Raw genomic sequence first — 15,664 nt, 5'->3', positions numbered from 1 at the left:
TTAGTGACCTAAAAAATGAAATCCACCACACACTAGAACAAAAAGGGAAAGAGCTTATTTTTCATGCTAAGGTTAAACATATTGAAAATAATGAAACTTGTTCGAGGTATTTTTTTAAATGTATGGTGGAAAAGCGGGTTTTTATCAACTCTATGGAAGGTGAACAAAATATAGAGGGGATTTTAGCCAAAGTGTATGAGTATTATTCTGAGCTTTTTAACACAAAAAGTATTGATAATTGTTTTACAGAAAGTATTTTAGATGATATTTCCATCAGTCTTGACCCTGTTTCACAAGAATTTTTAATACAGGACCTGAGTGAGGAAGAGGTATCAGACGCGGTGGGGAGTTTTAAGGCTGGTAAAGTACCGGGACCCGATGGCATACCTATAGAGTTTTATTCCACCTTTTATGACATTTTACAAGAGGATTTGTTTTCTGTTTTTAGTGAGGTTTTTAGAACAAAAATTCTCCCCACCTCATGGAGGAGGGGTGAGGTTTCCCTCATACATAAAATAGGAGACAAATCTAGTCTAAAAAATTGGAGACCTATCACTCTTTTAAATTGTGATTACAAAATACTGGCAAAAATATGTGCAACTAGATTGAAAAAAGTGATAGAGAATATAATTCATATAAATCAAGTGTGCGGTATACCGGGAAGGAGTGTGTGGGAAAACTTAAATTTAATCAAAGATGTGATTGATGACACAAAGTCAAGGGGGAGTCAGTTGGCGGTCCTGTCCTTAGACTTCGAGAAAGCCTTTGACAGAGTGTCACATCAGTTCCTATTTAAGGTTTTATCACGCATGGGAATACCTGAAGGATTTTTATTGTCTCTTAAAGCATTTTATCACAATTGTACAAGTAAAATTTTAGTTAATGGTTTTAAAACGAAGGAGGTGGTTTTAAACTCTGGGGTTAAACAAGGTTGCCCATTGTCCCCTTTATTATTTGTGTGTGCCCTTGAACCGTTACTTTGTGCTTTAAGGAGAGATAAACAGATCCGTGGTATCCCGTTGCCGGGGGGAGGTGGTTTGGAAGCTAAGGTAACGGGTTACATGGATGATGTGGTGGTAATTTGTAAAGATGCTCTGTCTATTAGGAAAGCGTTGAAACAGGTAGAATATTTTTGTTGTGGGTCCGGTTTTAAGGTTAATTTAAACAAAAGTGGTATTCTAAATGTGGGGAATATGACACTAAATGATATTCCAGTACCTGAATGTGAGTCTGTGAAGATTTTAGGGGTGATTTTTAATGAGACAAATAAAGGGAAAGAAAGTTGGGAGGTCATTGCACAAAAGGTGAATCAAAAGCTGTGTATGTGGAGGCTACGAAAGCTGACGATGGAGGGGAAGGTTCTGATTATAAAAATGGTCATTCTTCCTCTGTTGTTGTATTTGAGCCTTGTCTTCCCTCCTCCCACACGAATTTTTAACCAGATCATCAAAGCGTGTTTTACTTTTTTTTGGAATTCTAAGATGGAGAAATTAAAAAGAGAAGTGGTAATTAAACCTAAAGAAAAAGGTGGCAAAGATTTTCCAGATTTTAGAGCTTTTGTTTATATAAGGTTTTTTGTTTTGTGTTTTAATGCCCTTTCAAAATCTAACTACTGGTCATATTTTATTCGTTTTAATACGGGTTATTTTATGAGACGTCTTGGTTGGTTTCAAACGGTTTTAAGTTCCCCGTACGCTTTTAATATGCCAGATAGTTATGTTATTTTGGAAACTATTGTTAATTCTTATGATTTGAAAGGGAAAATTGTAGAGGATATAAAAGACAGCAAGAAGATTTTAAAGTGTTTTAAGGATAAACAGCCAATAACACAGATTGGGAATTTTAATGAAATTAAGTGTGTTGAAATATTTCAAAATATTAATGCATCGTACCTTTTTAATTCCCAGAAGGACCTGGCCTGGAGCTGTGTGCATGATTGTCTTCCATGCAGAGCATTCCAACACAGAAGAGGACTTGTGACTACTGCCAGATGTCCAAGGGAAAGATGCTTCGGAGATGAGACGGTACTACATATTTTATGGACTTGTTCTTTTGCACGACAAATATGGACACGAATTTTTCCTTTATTGCAAAAAATGACGGACATCAGAGATCTGACTTTTGAGTCTGTTTTATTTGGGTATGTGGAATGTCCCACCGTCAATAAGAAGATCATCGCATGGAAGACAATCAGCACAGTCAAGGAAGCTCTGTGGAAGGCCAGGAACATCCTTCTTTTTAAGCATGATGTTATATCTGTGCAGGATGTTATAGATTTGGCTTTTAGTGATATGTATCTGTATTATATTCTGGACAAGAAGAAGAATGTCATTTTATCGAAACAGTGGTTTGTAAAGGAGTGGAACTCTGCAATTTAAAGGAACAATTTTTGTATATAATTTATAGGTTGAGTGTAAAGGAATTGTGGATAGTGTTCTTTATAGGAGTGAAGCCCTGTAGTGTAAAGGACTTGTAATATGTAGACTGCTTACTATATGCAATACAAATGTAAATGATGTTTTGATATTCTGTAATTGAGATACAGATGTAATCACAGAAAATGTTGTAAAATGGAATGTTTTTAATGTAATGTACTTTTATATCCAATAATAAACGGGTGTACCTTGTTTTAGGTACTTCCAAGTTAAAAAAAAATCTGTTCTTATCAGTTTAATATCTGATACGTCCCCTATCTGGGGACCATATATTAAATGGATTTTTAGAACAGGGAGATGGAAAAAGAGCTTGCTCTGTCCACTCCACGCATTGACCTGGTATTGCAGTACCTCCAGGAACGGTGCACCCCTTCTTAACCCAGTTTCCAAAAGCAGAACTCGATTCACCTGATTCATATTAGCCCGATTAGCGAATTGAAATGAATTTTTATCTAACACACTTTTTACTTGCTTTATTCATCCAAATAGCAAACTCATCACCACTCAACTTCACCAACTCTGCTATGTCCCGTGCAGTATCTTGTTGTCAGTCTAATCTAGATCATGTGTAATTGAATGGAATAGATCCCTTTTGGACAAAGTGGAGTCAGATGCCGCAGTGACCACAGGTGTGAGAGGATCTACAATTGGCATCTGGTGTTATCTCTCTGCTTCCACTCCAAATAAAGTTACCTGTTGTTACCTGAACGTCAAATACTAAGAATGGGCGGCCTATGAAAGAATTAGTACTTTCATTAAGTATACTAAACCGGCTAATTGGGAATAGACAAACTGTAAAAAGCCCTCTGAGAAAGCCCCTCTCTAACCTTTGTTAGTAAGCTTTTCTGTAGCCTGCCTGTTGATGTATTTTCGGTTTGAACAGTGCACAACATGAAGAGACGGAACACTGGCGGCTTGTCACAATGCCCCCCGATGACATCACAATAGCGCTGCTGCCTAGAAAACAAGCTGCGCAGAAGAAGTTGTTCTTTGGGTGGGAGGGTGGGCTAGTGGAAGGAGGGGGCAATCTCTTTTTTTCCCGGGTGGTAGGGGGATGACAGGAGAAGGGAAGCGGGTGGTGAGAAAGGTACAGAGGGCAGGGTTTGGGGGCTGGGAAGGAAAGGGAAAAGATTAGGGTTTGGGGATGATGAAAGGGCTTTCTACGGGTAAGGATGGCAAAGGGTGGCAGTGACGGAAAGTCAGGCAACCTGTCCTGTCCGTCTTTTTGTATCGTGAATTGGAAAGACTGCAAGGGGGAGGGGAGTTGCTTGCGCCCTAAAGGAGGAGTTATTCAGATTCATTGCAGTGGGCGGCGGCTGCAAAACGCACCATTCTTCTTGTTTTTGCTCTGCAAAGCAGCCTTTTCAAGGGTTGGCTTGGGTGACAAAATGTCTTGTGTAGGCGTGGGTTTGTCTCCCTCTCGCTCTCTCTCCCTAAGATGTGTCCGGCATAGGCCAGGGTGCCACTCGAGGCCCAAACCAATTCTGGTTATCGCTTCTCGGCCTTTTGGCTAAGATCAAGTGTAGTATCTGTTCTTATCAGTTTAATATCTGATACGTCCCCTATCTGGGGACCATATATTAAATGGATTTTTAGAACAGGGAGATGGAAAAAGAGCTTGCTCTGTCCACTCCACGCATTGACCTGGTATTGCAGTACCTCCAGGAACGGTGCACCCCTTCTTAACCCAGTTTCCAAAAGCAGAACTCGATTCACCTGATTCATATTAGCCCGATTAGCGAATTGAAATGAATTTTTATCTAACACACTTTTTACTTGCTTTATTCATCCAAATAGCAAACTCATCACCACTCAACTTCACCAACTCTGCTATGTCCCGTGCAGTATCTTGTTGTCAGTCTAATCTAGATCATGTGTAATTGAATGGAATAGATCCCTTTTGGACAAAGTGGAGTCAGATGCTGCAGTGACCACAGGTGTGAGAGGATCTACAATTGGCATCTGGTGTTATCTCTCTGCTTCCACTCCAAATAAAGTTACCTGTTGTTACCTGAACGTCAAATACTAAGAATGGGCGGCCTATGAAAGAATTAGTACTTTCATTAAGTATACTAAACCGGCTAATTGGGAATAGACAAACTGTAAAAAGCCCTCTGAGAAAGCCCCTCTCTAACCTTTGTTAGTAAGCTTTTCTGTAGCCTGCCTGTTGATGTATTTTCGGTTTGAACAGTGCACAACATGAAGAGACGGAACACTGGCGGCTTGTCACAATGCCCCCCGATGACATCACAATAGCGCTGCTGCCTAGAAAACAAGCTGCGCAGAAGAAGTTGTTCTTTGGGTGGGAGGGTGGGCTAGTGGAAGGAGGGGGCAATCTCTTTTTTTCCCGGGTGGTAGGGGGATGACAGGAGAAGGGAAGCGGGTGGTGAGAAAGGTACAGAGGGCAGGGTTTGGGGGCTGGGAAGGAAAGGGAAAAGATTAGGGTTTGGGGATGATGAAAGGGCTTTCTACGGGTAAGGATGGCAAAGGGTGGCAGTGACGGAAAGTCAGGCAACCTGTCCTGTCCGTCTTTTTGTATCGTGAATTGGAAAGACTGCAAGGGGGAGGGGAGTTGCTTGCGCCCTAAAGGAGGAGTTATTCAGATTCATTGCAGTGGGCGGCGGCTGCAAAACGCACCATTCTTCTTGTTTTTGCTCTGCAAAGCAGCCTTTTCAAGGGTTGGCTTGGGTGACAAAATGTCTTGTGTAGGCGTGGGTTTGTCTCCCTCTCGCTCTCTCTCCCTAAGATGTGTCCGGCATAGGCCAGGGTGCCACTCGAGGCCCAAACCAATTCTGGTTATCGCTTCTCGGCCTTTTGGCTAAGATCAAGTGTAGTATCTGTTCTTATCAGTTTAATATCTGATACGTCCCCTATCTGGGGACCATATATTAAATGGATTTTTAGAACAGGGAGATGGAAAAAGAGCTTGCTCTGTCCACTCCACGCATTGACCTGGTATTGCAGTACCTCCAGGAACGGTGCACCCCTTCTTAACCCAGTTTCCAAAAGCAGAACTCGATTCACCTGATTCATATTAGCCCGATTAGCGAATTGAAATGAATTTTTATCTAACACACTTTTTACTTGCTTTATTCATCCAAATAGCAAACTCATCACCACTCAACTTCACCAACTCTGCTATGTCCCGTGCAGTATCTTGTTGTCAGTCTAATCTAGATCATGTGTAATTGAATGGAATAGATCCCTTTTGGACAAAGTGGAGTCAGATGCTGCAGTGACCACAGGTGTGAGAGGATCTACAATTGGCATCTGGTGTTATCTCTCTGCTTCCACTCCAAATAAAGTTACCTGTTGTTACCTGAACGTCAAATACTAAGAATGGGCGGCCTATGAAAGAATTAGTACTTTCATTAAGTATACTAAACCGGCTAATTGGGAATAGACAAACTGTAAAAAGCCCTCTGAGAAAGCCCCTCTCTAACCTTTGTTAGTAAGCTTTTCTGTAGCCTGCCTGTTGATGTATTTTCGGTTTGAACAGTGCACAACATGAAGAGACGGAACACTGGCGGCTTGTCACAATGCCCCCCGATGACATCACAATAGCGCTGCTGCCTAGAAAACAAGCTGCGCAGAAGAAGTTGTTCTTTGGGTGGGAGGGTGGGCTAGTGGAAGGAGGGGGCAATCTCTTTTTTTCCCGGGTGGTAGGGGGATGACAGGAGAAGGGAAGCGGGTGGTGAGAAAGGTACAGAGGGCAGGGTTTGGGGGCTGGGAAGGAAAGGGAAAAGATTAGGGTTTGGGGATGATGAAAGGGCTTTCTACGGGTAAGGATGGCAAAGGGTGGCAGTGACGGAAAGTCAGGCAACCTGTCCTGTCCGTCTTTTTGTATCGTGAATTGGAAAGACTGCAAGGGGGAGGGGAGTTGCTTGCGCCCTAAAGGAGGAGTTATTCAGATTCATTGCAGTGGGCGGCGGCTGCAAAACGCACCATTCTTCTTGTTTTTGCTCTGCAAAGCAGCCTTTTCAAGGGTTGGCTTGGGTGACAAAATGTCTTGTGTAGGCGTGGGTTTGTCTCCCTCTCGCTCTCTCTCCCTAAGATGTGTCCGGCATAGGCCAGGGTGCCACTCGAGGCCCAAACCAATTCTGGTTATCGCTTCTCGGCCTTTTGGCTAAGATCAAGTGTAGTATCTGTTCTTATCAGTTTAATATCTGATACGTCCCCTATCTGGGGACCATATATTAAATGGATTTTTAGAACAGGGAGATGGAAAAAGAGCTTGCTCTGTCCACTCCACGCATTGACCTGGTATTGCAGTACCTCCAGGAACGGTGCACCCCTTCTTAACCCAGTTTCCAAAAGCAGAACTCGATTCACCTGATTCATATTAGCCCGATTAGCGAATTGAAATGAATTTTTATCTAACACACTTTTTACTTGCTTTATTCATCCAAATAGCAAACTCATCACCACTCAACTTCACCAACTCTGCTATGTCCCGTGCAGTATCTTGTTGTCAGTCTAATCTAGATCATGTGTAATTGAATGGAATAGATCCCTTTTGGACAAAGTGGAGTCAGATGCTGCAGTGACCACAGGTGTGAGAGGATCTACAATTGGCATCTGGTGTTATCTCTCTGCTTCCACTCCAAATAAAGTTACCTGTTGTTACCTGAACGTCAAATACTAAGAATGGGCGGCCTATGAAAGAATTAGTACTTTCATTAAGTATACTAAACCGGCTAATTGGGAATAGACAAACTGTAAAAAGCCCTCTGAGAAAGCCCCTCTCTAACCTTTGTTAGTAAGCTTTTCTGTAGCCTGCCTGTTGATGTATTTTCGGTTTGAACAGTGCACAACATGAAGAGACGGAACACTGGCGGCTTGTCACAATGCCCCCCGATGACATCACAATAGCGCTGCTGCCTAGAAAACAAGCTGCGCAGAAGAAGTTGTTCTTTGGGTGGGAGGGTGGGCTAGTGGAAGGAGGGGGCAATCTCTTTTTTTCCCGGGTGGTAGGGGGATGACAGGAGAAGGGAAGCGGGTGGTGAGAAAGGTACAGAGGGCAGGGTTTGGGGGCTGGGAAGGAAAGGGAAAAGATTAGGGTTTGGGGATGATGAAAGGGCTTTCTACGGGTAAGGATGGCAAAGGGTGGCAGTGACGGAAAGTCAGGCAACCTGTCCTGTCCGTCTTTTTGTATCGTGAATTGGAAAGACTGCAAGGGGGAGGGGAGTTGCTTGCGCCCTAAAGGAGGAGTTATTCAGATTCATTGCAGTGGGCGGCGGCTGCAAAACGCACCATTCTTCTTGTTTTTGCTCTGCAAAGCAGCCTTTTCAAGGGTTGGCTTGGGTGACAAAATGTCTTGTGTAGGCGTGGGTTTGTCTCCCTCTCGCTCTCTCTCCCTAAGATGTGTCCGGCATAGGCCAGGGTGCCACTCGAGGCCCAAACCAATTCTGGTTATCGCTTCTCGGCCTTTTGGCTAAGATCAAGTGTAGTATCTGTTCTTATCAGTTTAATATCTGATACGTCCCCTATCTGGGGACCATATATTAAATGGATTTTTAGAACAGGGAGATGGAAAAAGAGCTTGCTCTGTCCACTCCACGCATTGACCTGGTATTGCAGTACCTCCAGGAACGGTGCACCCCTTCTTAACCCAGTTTCCAAAAGCAGAACTCGATTCACCTGATTCATATTAGCCCGATTAGCGAATTGAAATGAATTTTTATCTAACACACTTTTTACTTGCTTTATTCATCCAAATAGCAAACTCATCACCACTCAACTTCACCAACTCTGCTATGTCCCGTGCAGTATCTTGTTGTCAGTCTAATCTAGATCATGTGTAATTGAATGGAATAGATCCCTTTTGGACAAAGTGGAGTCAGATGCTGCAGTGACCACAGGTGTGAGAGGATCTACAATTGGCATCTGGTGTTATCTCTCTGCTTCCACTCCAAATAAAGTTACCTGTTGTTACCTGAACGTCAAATACTAAGAATGGGCGGCCTATGAAAGAATTAGTACTTTCATTAAGTATACTAAACCGGCTAATTGGGAATAGACAAACTGTAAAAAGCCCTCTGAGAAAGCCCCTCTCTAACCTTTGTTAGTAAGCTTTTCTGTAGCCTGCCTGTTGATGTATTTTCGGTTTGAACAGTGCACAACATGAAGAGACGGAACACTGGCGGCTTGTCACAATGCCCCCCGATGACATCACAATAGCGCTGCTGCCTAGAAAACAAGCTGCGCAGAAGAAGTTGTTCTTTGGGTGGGAGGGTGGGCTAGTGGAAGGAGGGGGCAATCTCTTTTTTTCCCGGGTGGTAGGGGGATGACAGGAGAAGGGAAGCGGGTGGTGAGAAAGGTACAGAGGGCAGGGTTTGGGGGCTGGGAAGGAAAGGGAAAAGATTAGGGTTTGGGGATGATGAAAGGGCTTTCTACGGGTAAGGATGGCAAAGGGTGGCAGTGACGGAAAGTCAGGCAACCTGTCCTGTCCGTCTTTTTGTATCGTGAATTGGAAAGACTGCAAGGGGGAGGGGAGTTGCTTGCGCCCTAAAGGAGGAGTTATTCAGATTCATTGCAGTGGGCGGCGGCTGCAAAACGCACCATTCTTCTTGTTTTTGCTCTGCAAAGCAGCCTTTTCAAGGGTTGGCTTGGGTGACAAAATGTCTTGTGTAGGCGTGGGTTTGTCTCCCTCTCGCTCTCTCTCCCTAAGATGTGTCCGGCATAGGCCAGGGTGCCACTCGAGGCCCAAACCAATTCTGGTTATCGCTTCTCGGCCTTTTGGCTAAGATCAAGTGTAGTATCTGTTCTTATCAGTTTAATATCTGATACGTCCCCTATCTGGGGACCATATATTAAATGGATTTTTAGAACAGGGAGATGGAAAAAGAGCTTGCTCTGTCCACTCCACGCATTGACCTGGTATTGCAGTACCTCCAGGAACGGTGCACCCCTTCTTAACCCAGTTTCCAAAAGCAGAACTCGATTCACCTGATTCATATTAGCCCGATTAGCGAATTGAAATGAATTTTTATCTAACACACTTTTTACTTGCTTTATTCATCCAAATAGCAAACTCATCACCACTCAACTTCACCAACTCTGCTATGTCCCGTGCAGTATCTTGTTGTCAGTCTAATCTAGATCATGTGTAATTGAATGGAATAGATCCCTTTTGGACAAAGTGGAGTCAGATGCTGCAGTGACCACAGGTGTGAGAGGATCTACAATTGGCATCTGGTGTTATCTCTCTGCTTCCACTCCAAATAAAGTTACCTGTTGTTACCTGAACGTCAAATACTAAGAATGGGCGGCCTATGAAAGAATTAGTACTTTCATTAAGTATACTAAACCGGCTAATTGGGAATAGACAAACTGTAAAAAGCCCTCTGAGAAAGCCCCTCTCTAACCTTTGTTAGTAAGCTTTTCTGTAGCCTGCCTGTTGATGTATTTTCGGTTTGAACAGTGCACAACATGAAGAGACGGAACACTGGCGGCTTGTCACAATGCCCCCCGATGACATCACAATAGCGCTGCTGCCTAGAAAACAAGCTGCGCAGAAGAAGTTGTTCTTTGGGTGGGAGGGTGGGCTAGTGGAAGGAGGGGGCAATCTCTTTTTTTCCCGGGTGGTAGGGGGATGACAGGAGAAGGGAAGCGGGTGGTGAGAAAGGTACAGAGGGCAGGGTTTGGGGGCTGGGAAGGAAAGGGAAAAGATTAGGGTTTGGGGATGATGAAAGGGCTTTCTACGGGTAAGGATGGCAAAGGGTGGCAGTGACGGAAAGTCAGGCAACCTGTCCTGTCCGTCTTTTTGTATCGTGAATTGGAAAGACTGCAAGGGGGAGGGGAGTTGCTTGCGCCCTAAAGGAGGAGTTATTCAGATTCATTGCAGTGGGCGGCGGCTGCAAAACGCACCATTCTTCTTGTTTTTGCTCTGCAAAGCAGCCTTTTCAAGGGTTGGCTTGGGTGACAAAATGTCTTGTGTAGGCGTGGGTTTGTCTCCCTCTCGCTCTCTCTCCCTAAGATGTGTCCGGCATAGGCCAGGGTGCCACTCGAGGCCCAAACCAATTCTGGTTATCGCTTCTCGGCCTTTTGGCTAAGATCAAGTGTAGTATCTGTTCTTATCAGTTTAATATCTGATACGTCCCCTATCTGGGGACCATATATTAAATGGATTTTTAGAACAGGGAGATGGAAAAAGAGCTTGCTCTGTCCACTCCACGCATTGACCTGGTATTGCAGTACCTCCAGGAACGGTGCACCCCTTCTTAACCCAGTTTCCAAAAGCAGAACTCGATTCACCTGATTCATATTAGCCCGATTAGCGAATTGAAATGAATTTTTATCTAACACACTTTTTACTTGCTTTATTCATCCAAATAGCAAACTCATCACCACTCAACTTCACCAACTCTGCTATGTCCCGTGCAGTATCTTGTTGTCAGTCTAATCTAGATCATGTGTAATTGAATGGAATAGATCCCTTTTGGACAAAGTGGAGTCAGATGCTGCAGTGACCACAGGTGTGAGAGGATCTACAATTGGCATCTGGTGTTATCTCTCTGCTTCCACTCCAAATAAAGTTACCTGTTGTTACCTGAACGTCAAATACTAAGAATGGGCGGCCTATGAAAGAATTAGTACTTTCATTAAGTATACTAAACCGGCTAATTGGGAATAGACAAACTGTAAAAAGCCCTCTGAGAAAGCCCCTCTCTAACCTTTGTTAGTAAGCTTTTCTGTAGCCTGCCTGTTGATGTATTTTCGGTTTGAACAGTGCACAACATGAAGAGACGGAACACTGGCGGCTTGTCACAATGCCCCCCGATGACATCACAATAGCGCTGCTGCCTAGAAAACAAGCTGCGCAGAAGAAGTTGTTCTTTGGGTGGGAGGGTGGGCTAGTGGAAGGAGGGGGCAATCTCTTTTTTTCCCGGGTGGTAGGGGGATGACAGGAGAAGGGAAGCGGGTGGTGAGAAAGGTACAGAGGGCAGGGTTTGGGGGCTGGGAAGGAAAGGGAAAAGATTAGGGTTTGGGGATGATGAAAGGGCTTTCTACGGGTAAGGATGGCAAAGGGTGGCAGTGACGGAAAGTCAGGCAACCTGTCCTGTCCGTCTTTTTGTATCGTGAATTGGAAAGACTGCAAGGGGGAGGGGAGTTGCTTGCGCCCTAAAGGAGGAGTTATTCAGATTCATTGCAGTGGGCGGCGGCTGCAAAACGCACCATTCTTCTTGTTTTTGCTCTGCAAAGCAGCCTTTTCAAGGGTTGGCTTGGGTGACAAAATGTCTTGTGTAGGCGTGGGTTTGTCTCCCTCTCGCTCTCTCTCCCTAAGATGTGTCCGGCATAGGCCAGGGTGCCACTCGAGGCCCAAACCAATTCTGGTTATCGCTTCTCGGCCTTTTGGCTAAGATCAAGTGTAGTATCTGTTCTTATCAGTTTAATATCTGATACGTCCCCTATCTGGGGACCATATATTAAATGGATTTTTAGAACAGGGAGATGGAAAAAGAGCTTGCTCTGTCCACTCCACGCATTGACCTGGTATTGCAGTACCTCCAGGAACGGTGCACCCCTTCTTAACCCAGTTTCCAAAAGCAGAACTCGATTCACCTGATTCATATTAGCCCGATTAGCGAATTGAAATGAATTTTTATCTAACACACTTTTTACTTGCTTTATTCATCCAAATAGCAAACTCATCACCACTCAACTTCACCAACTCTGCTATGTCCCGTGCAGTATCTTGTTGTCAGTCTAATCTAGATCATGTGTAATTGAATGGAATAGATCCCTTTTGGACAAAGTGGAGTCAGATGCTGCAGTGACCACAGGTGTGAGAGGATCTACAATTGGCATCTGGTGTTATCTCTCTGCTTCCACTCCAAATAAAGTTACCTGTTGTTACCTGAACGTCAAATACTAAGAATGGGCGGCCTATGAAAGAATTAGTACTTTCATTAAGTATACTAAACCGGCTAATTGGGAATAGACAAACTGTAAAAAGCCCTCTGAGAAAGCCCCTCTCTAACCTTTGTTAGTAAGCTTTTCTGTAGCCTGCCTGTTGATGTATTTTCGGTTTGAACAGTGCACAACATGAAGAGACGGAACACTGGCGGCTTGTCACAATGCCCCCCGATGACATCACAATAGCGCTGCTGCCTAGAAAACAAGCTGCGCAGAAGAAGTTGTTCTTTGGGTGGGAGGGTGGGCTAGTGGAAGGAGGGGGCAATCTCTTTTTTTCCCGGGTGGTAGGGGGATGACAGGAGAAGGGAAGCGGGTGGTGAGAAAGGTACAGAGGGCAGGGTTTGGGGGCTGGGAAGGAAAGGGAAAAGATTAGGGTTTGGGGATGATGAAAGGGCTTTCTACGGGTAAGGATGGCAAAGGGTGGCAGTGACGGAAAGTCAGGCAACCTGTCCTGTCCGTCTTTTTGTATCGTGAATTGGAAAGACTGCAAGGGGGAGGGGAGTTGCTTGCGCCCTAAAGGAGGAGTTATTCAGATTCATTGCAGTGGGCGGCGGCTGCAAAACGCACCATTCTTCTTGTTTTTGCTCTGCAAAGCAGCCTTTTCAAGGGTTGGCTTGGGTGACAAAATGTCTTGTGTAGGCGTGGGTTTGTCTCCCTCTCGCTCTCTCTCCCTAAGATGTGTCCGGCATAGGCCAGGGTGCCACTCGAGGCCCAAACCAATTCTGGTTATCGCTTCTCGGCCTTTTGGCTAAGATCAAGTGTAGTATCTGTTCTTATCAGTTTAATATCTGATACGTCCCCTATCTGGGGACCATATATTAAATGGATTTTTAGAACAGGGAGATGGAAAAAGAGCTTGCTCTGTCCACTCCACGCATTGACCTGGTATTGCAGTACCTCCAGGAACGGTGCACCCCTTCTTAACCCAGTTTCCAAAAGCAGAACTCGATTCACCTGATTCATATTAGCCCGATTAGCGAATTGAAATGAATTTTTATCTAACACACTTTTTACTTGCTTTATTCATCCAAATAGCAAACTCATCACCACTCAACTTCACCAACTCTGCTATGTCCCGTGCAGTATCTTGTTGTCAGTCTAATCTAGATCATGTGTAATTGAATGGAATAGATCCCTTTTGGACAAAGTGGAGTCAGATGCTGCAGTGACCACAGGTGTGAGAGGATCTACAATTGGCATCTGGTGTTATCTCTCTGCTTCCACTCCAAATAAAGTTACCTGTTGTTACCTGAACGTCAAATACTAAGAATGGGCGGCCTATGAAAGAATTAGTACTTTCATTAAGTATACTAAACCGGCTAATTGGGAATAGACAAACTGTAAAAAGCCCTCTGAGAAAGCCCCTCTCTAACCTTTGTTAGTAAGCTTTTCTGTAGCCTGCCTGTTGATGTATTTTCGGTTTGAACAGTGCACAACATGAAGAGACGGAACACTGGCGGCTTGTCACAATGCCCCCCGATGACATCACAATAGCGCTGCTGCCTAGAAAACAAGCTGCGCAGAAGAAGTTGTTCTTTGGGTGGGAGGGTGGGCTAGTGGAAGGAGGGGGCAATCTCTTTTTTTCCCGGGTGGTAGGGGGATGACAGGAGAAGGGAAGCGGGTGGTGAGAAAGGTACAGAGGGCAGGGTTTGGGGGCTGGGAAGGAAAGGGAAAAGATTAGGGTTTGGGGATGATGAAAGGGCTTTCTACGGGTAAGGATGGCAAAGGGTGGCAGTGACGGAAAGTCAGGCAACCTGTCCTGTCCGTCTTTTTGTATCGTGAATTGGAAAGACTGCAAGGGGGAGGGGAGTTGCTTGCGCCCTAAAGGAGGAGTTATTCAGATTCATTGCAGTGGGCGGCGGCTGCAAAACGCACCATTCTTCTTGTTTTTGCTCTGCAAAGCAGCCTTTTCAAGGGTTGGCTTGGGTGACAAAATGTCTTGTGTAGGCGTGGGTTTGTCTCCCTCTCGCTCTCTCTCCCTAAGATGTGTCCGGCATAGGCCAGGGTGCCACTCGAGGCCCAAACCAATTCTGGTTATCGCTTCTCGGCCTTTTGGCTAAGATCAAGTGTAGTATCTGTTCTTATCAGTTTAATATCTGATACGTCCCCTATCTGGGGACCATATATTAAATGGATTTTTAGAACAGGGAGATGGAAAAAGAGCTTGCTCTGTCCACTCCACGCATTGACCTGGTATTGCAGTACCTCCAGGAACGGTGCACCCCTTCTTAACCCAGTTTCCAAAGCAGAACTCGATTCACCTGATTCATATTAGCCCGATTAGCGAATTGAAATGAATTTTTATCTAACACACTTTTTACTTGCTTTATTCATCCAAATAGCAAACTCATCACCACTCAACTTCACCAACTCTGCTATGTCCCGTGCAGTATCTTGTTGTCAGTCTAATCTAGATCATGTGTAATTGAATGGAATAGATCCCTTTTGGACAAAGTGGAGTCAGATGCTGCAGTGACCACAGGTGTGAGAGGATCTACAATTGGCATCTGGTGTTATCTCTCTGCTTCCACTCCAAATAAAGTTACCTGTTGTTACCTGAACGTCAAATACTAAGAATGGGCGGCCTATGAAAGAATTAGTACTTTCATTAAGTATACTAAACCGGCTAATTGGGAATAGACAAACTGTAAAAAGCCCTCTGAGAAAGCCCCTCTCTAACCTTTGTTAGTAAGCTTTTCTGTAGCCTGCCTGTTGATGTATTTTCGGTTTGAACAGTGCACAACATGAAGAGACGGAACACTGGCGGCTTGTCACAATGCCCCCCGATGACATCACAATAGCGCTGCTGCCTAGAAAACAAGCTGCGCAGAAGAAGTTGTTCTTTGGGTGGGGAGGGTGGGCTAGTGGAAGGAGGGGCAATCTCTTTTTTTCCCGGGTGGTAGGGGGATGACAGGAGAAGGGAAGCGGGTGGTGAGAAAGGTACAGAGGGCAGGGTTTGGGGGCTGGGAAGGAAAGGGAAAAGATTAGGGTTTGGGGATGATGAAAGGGCTTTCTACGGGTAAGGATGGCAAAGGGTGGCAGTGACGGAAAGTCAGGCAACCTGTCCTGTCCGTCTTTTTGTATCGTGAATTGGAAAGACTGCAAGGGGGAGGGGAGTTGCTTGCGCCCTAAAGGAGGAGTTATTCAGATTCATTGCAGTGGGCGGCGGCTGCAAAACGCACCATTCTTCTTGTTTTTGCTCTGCAAAAGCAGCCTTTTCAAGGGTTGGCTTGGGTGACAAAATGTCTTGTGTAGGCGTGGGTTTGTCTCCCTCTCGCTCTCTCTCCCTAAGATGTGTCCGGCATAGGCCA

General features: G+C 44.8%; 10 non-coding genes across 10 annotated transcripts; all 10 read left to right on the top strand.

Annotated features, from left to right (window-relative positions):
- Positions 1-2,623: 2,623 nt before the first annotated feature.
- Positions 2,624-2,808, top strand: LOC142289186 (U2 spliceosomal RNA). Its single transcript, XR_012749719.1, has one exon. It is a non-coding gene; the product is annotated as a U2 spliceosomal RNA (small nuclear RNA).
- Positions 2,809-3,925: 1,117 nt separating this feature from the next.
- On the top strand, positions 3,926-4,116 carry LOC142289158 (U2 spliceosomal RNA). Its single transcript, XR_012749693.1, has one exon. It is a non-coding gene; the product is annotated as a U2 spliceosomal RNA (small nuclear RNA).
- Positions 4,117-5,233: 1,117 nt separating this feature from the next.
- LOC142289157 (U2 spliceosomal RNA) lies at positions 5,234-5,424 on the top strand. The gene has a single exon (XR_012749692.1). It is a non-coding gene; the product is annotated as a U2 spliceosomal RNA (small nuclear RNA).
- A 1,117-nt stretch (positions 5,425-6,541) lies between these two features.
- On the top strand, positions 6,542-6,732 carry LOC142289156 (U2 spliceosomal RNA). The gene has a single exon (XR_012749691.1). It is a non-coding gene; the product is annotated as a U2 spliceosomal RNA (small nuclear RNA).
- Positions 6,733-7,849: 1,117 nt separating this feature from the next.
- LOC142289155 (U2 spliceosomal RNA) lies at positions 7,850-8,040 on the top strand. Its single transcript, XR_012749690.1, has one exon. It is a non-coding gene; the product is annotated as a U2 spliceosomal RNA (small nuclear RNA).
- Positions 8,041-9,157: 1,117 nt separating this feature from the next.
- LOC142289192 (U2 spliceosomal RNA) lies at positions 9,158-9,348 on the top strand. The gene has a single exon (XR_012749722.1). It is a non-coding gene; the product is annotated as a U2 spliceosomal RNA (small nuclear RNA).
- A 1,117-nt stretch (positions 9,349-10,465) lies between these two features.
- Positions 10,466-10,656, top strand: LOC142289189 (U2 spliceosomal RNA). Its single transcript, XR_012749721.1, has one exon. It is a non-coding gene; the product is annotated as a U2 spliceosomal RNA (small nuclear RNA).
- A 1,117-nt stretch (positions 10,657-11,773) lies between these two features.
- On the top strand, positions 11,774-11,964 carry LOC142289178 (U2 spliceosomal RNA). Its single transcript, XR_012749711.1, has one exon. It is a non-coding gene; the product is annotated as a U2 spliceosomal RNA (small nuclear RNA).
- Positions 11,965-13,081: 1,117 nt separating this feature from the next.
- LOC142289167 (U2 spliceosomal RNA) lies at positions 13,082-13,272 on the top strand. The gene has a single exon (XR_012749700.1). It is a non-coding gene; the product is annotated as a U2 spliceosomal RNA (small nuclear RNA).
- Positions 13,273-14,389: 1,117 nt separating this feature from the next.
- On the top strand, positions 14,390-14,580 carry LOC142289154 (U2 spliceosomal RNA). The gene has a single exon (XR_012749689.1). It is a non-coding gene; the product is annotated as a U2 spliceosomal RNA (small nuclear RNA).
- The last annotated feature ends 1,084 nt before the right edge of the window (positions 14,581-15,664 follow it).

This window comes from Anomaloglossus baeobatrachus, unplaced genomic scaffold, assembly GCF_048569485.1.
Source record: "Anomaloglossus baeobatrachus isolate aAnoBae1 unplaced genomic scaffold, aAnoBae1.hap1 Scaffold_906, whole genome shotgun sequence".
Lineage (NCBI taxonomy): Eukaryota > Metazoa > Chordata > Amphibia > Anura > Aromobatidae > Anomaloglossus > Anomaloglossus baeobatrachus.
The sequence above is the reverse complement of the archived record's forward strand: the minus strand, read 5'-3'. Positions and strand labels throughout refer to the sequence as shown.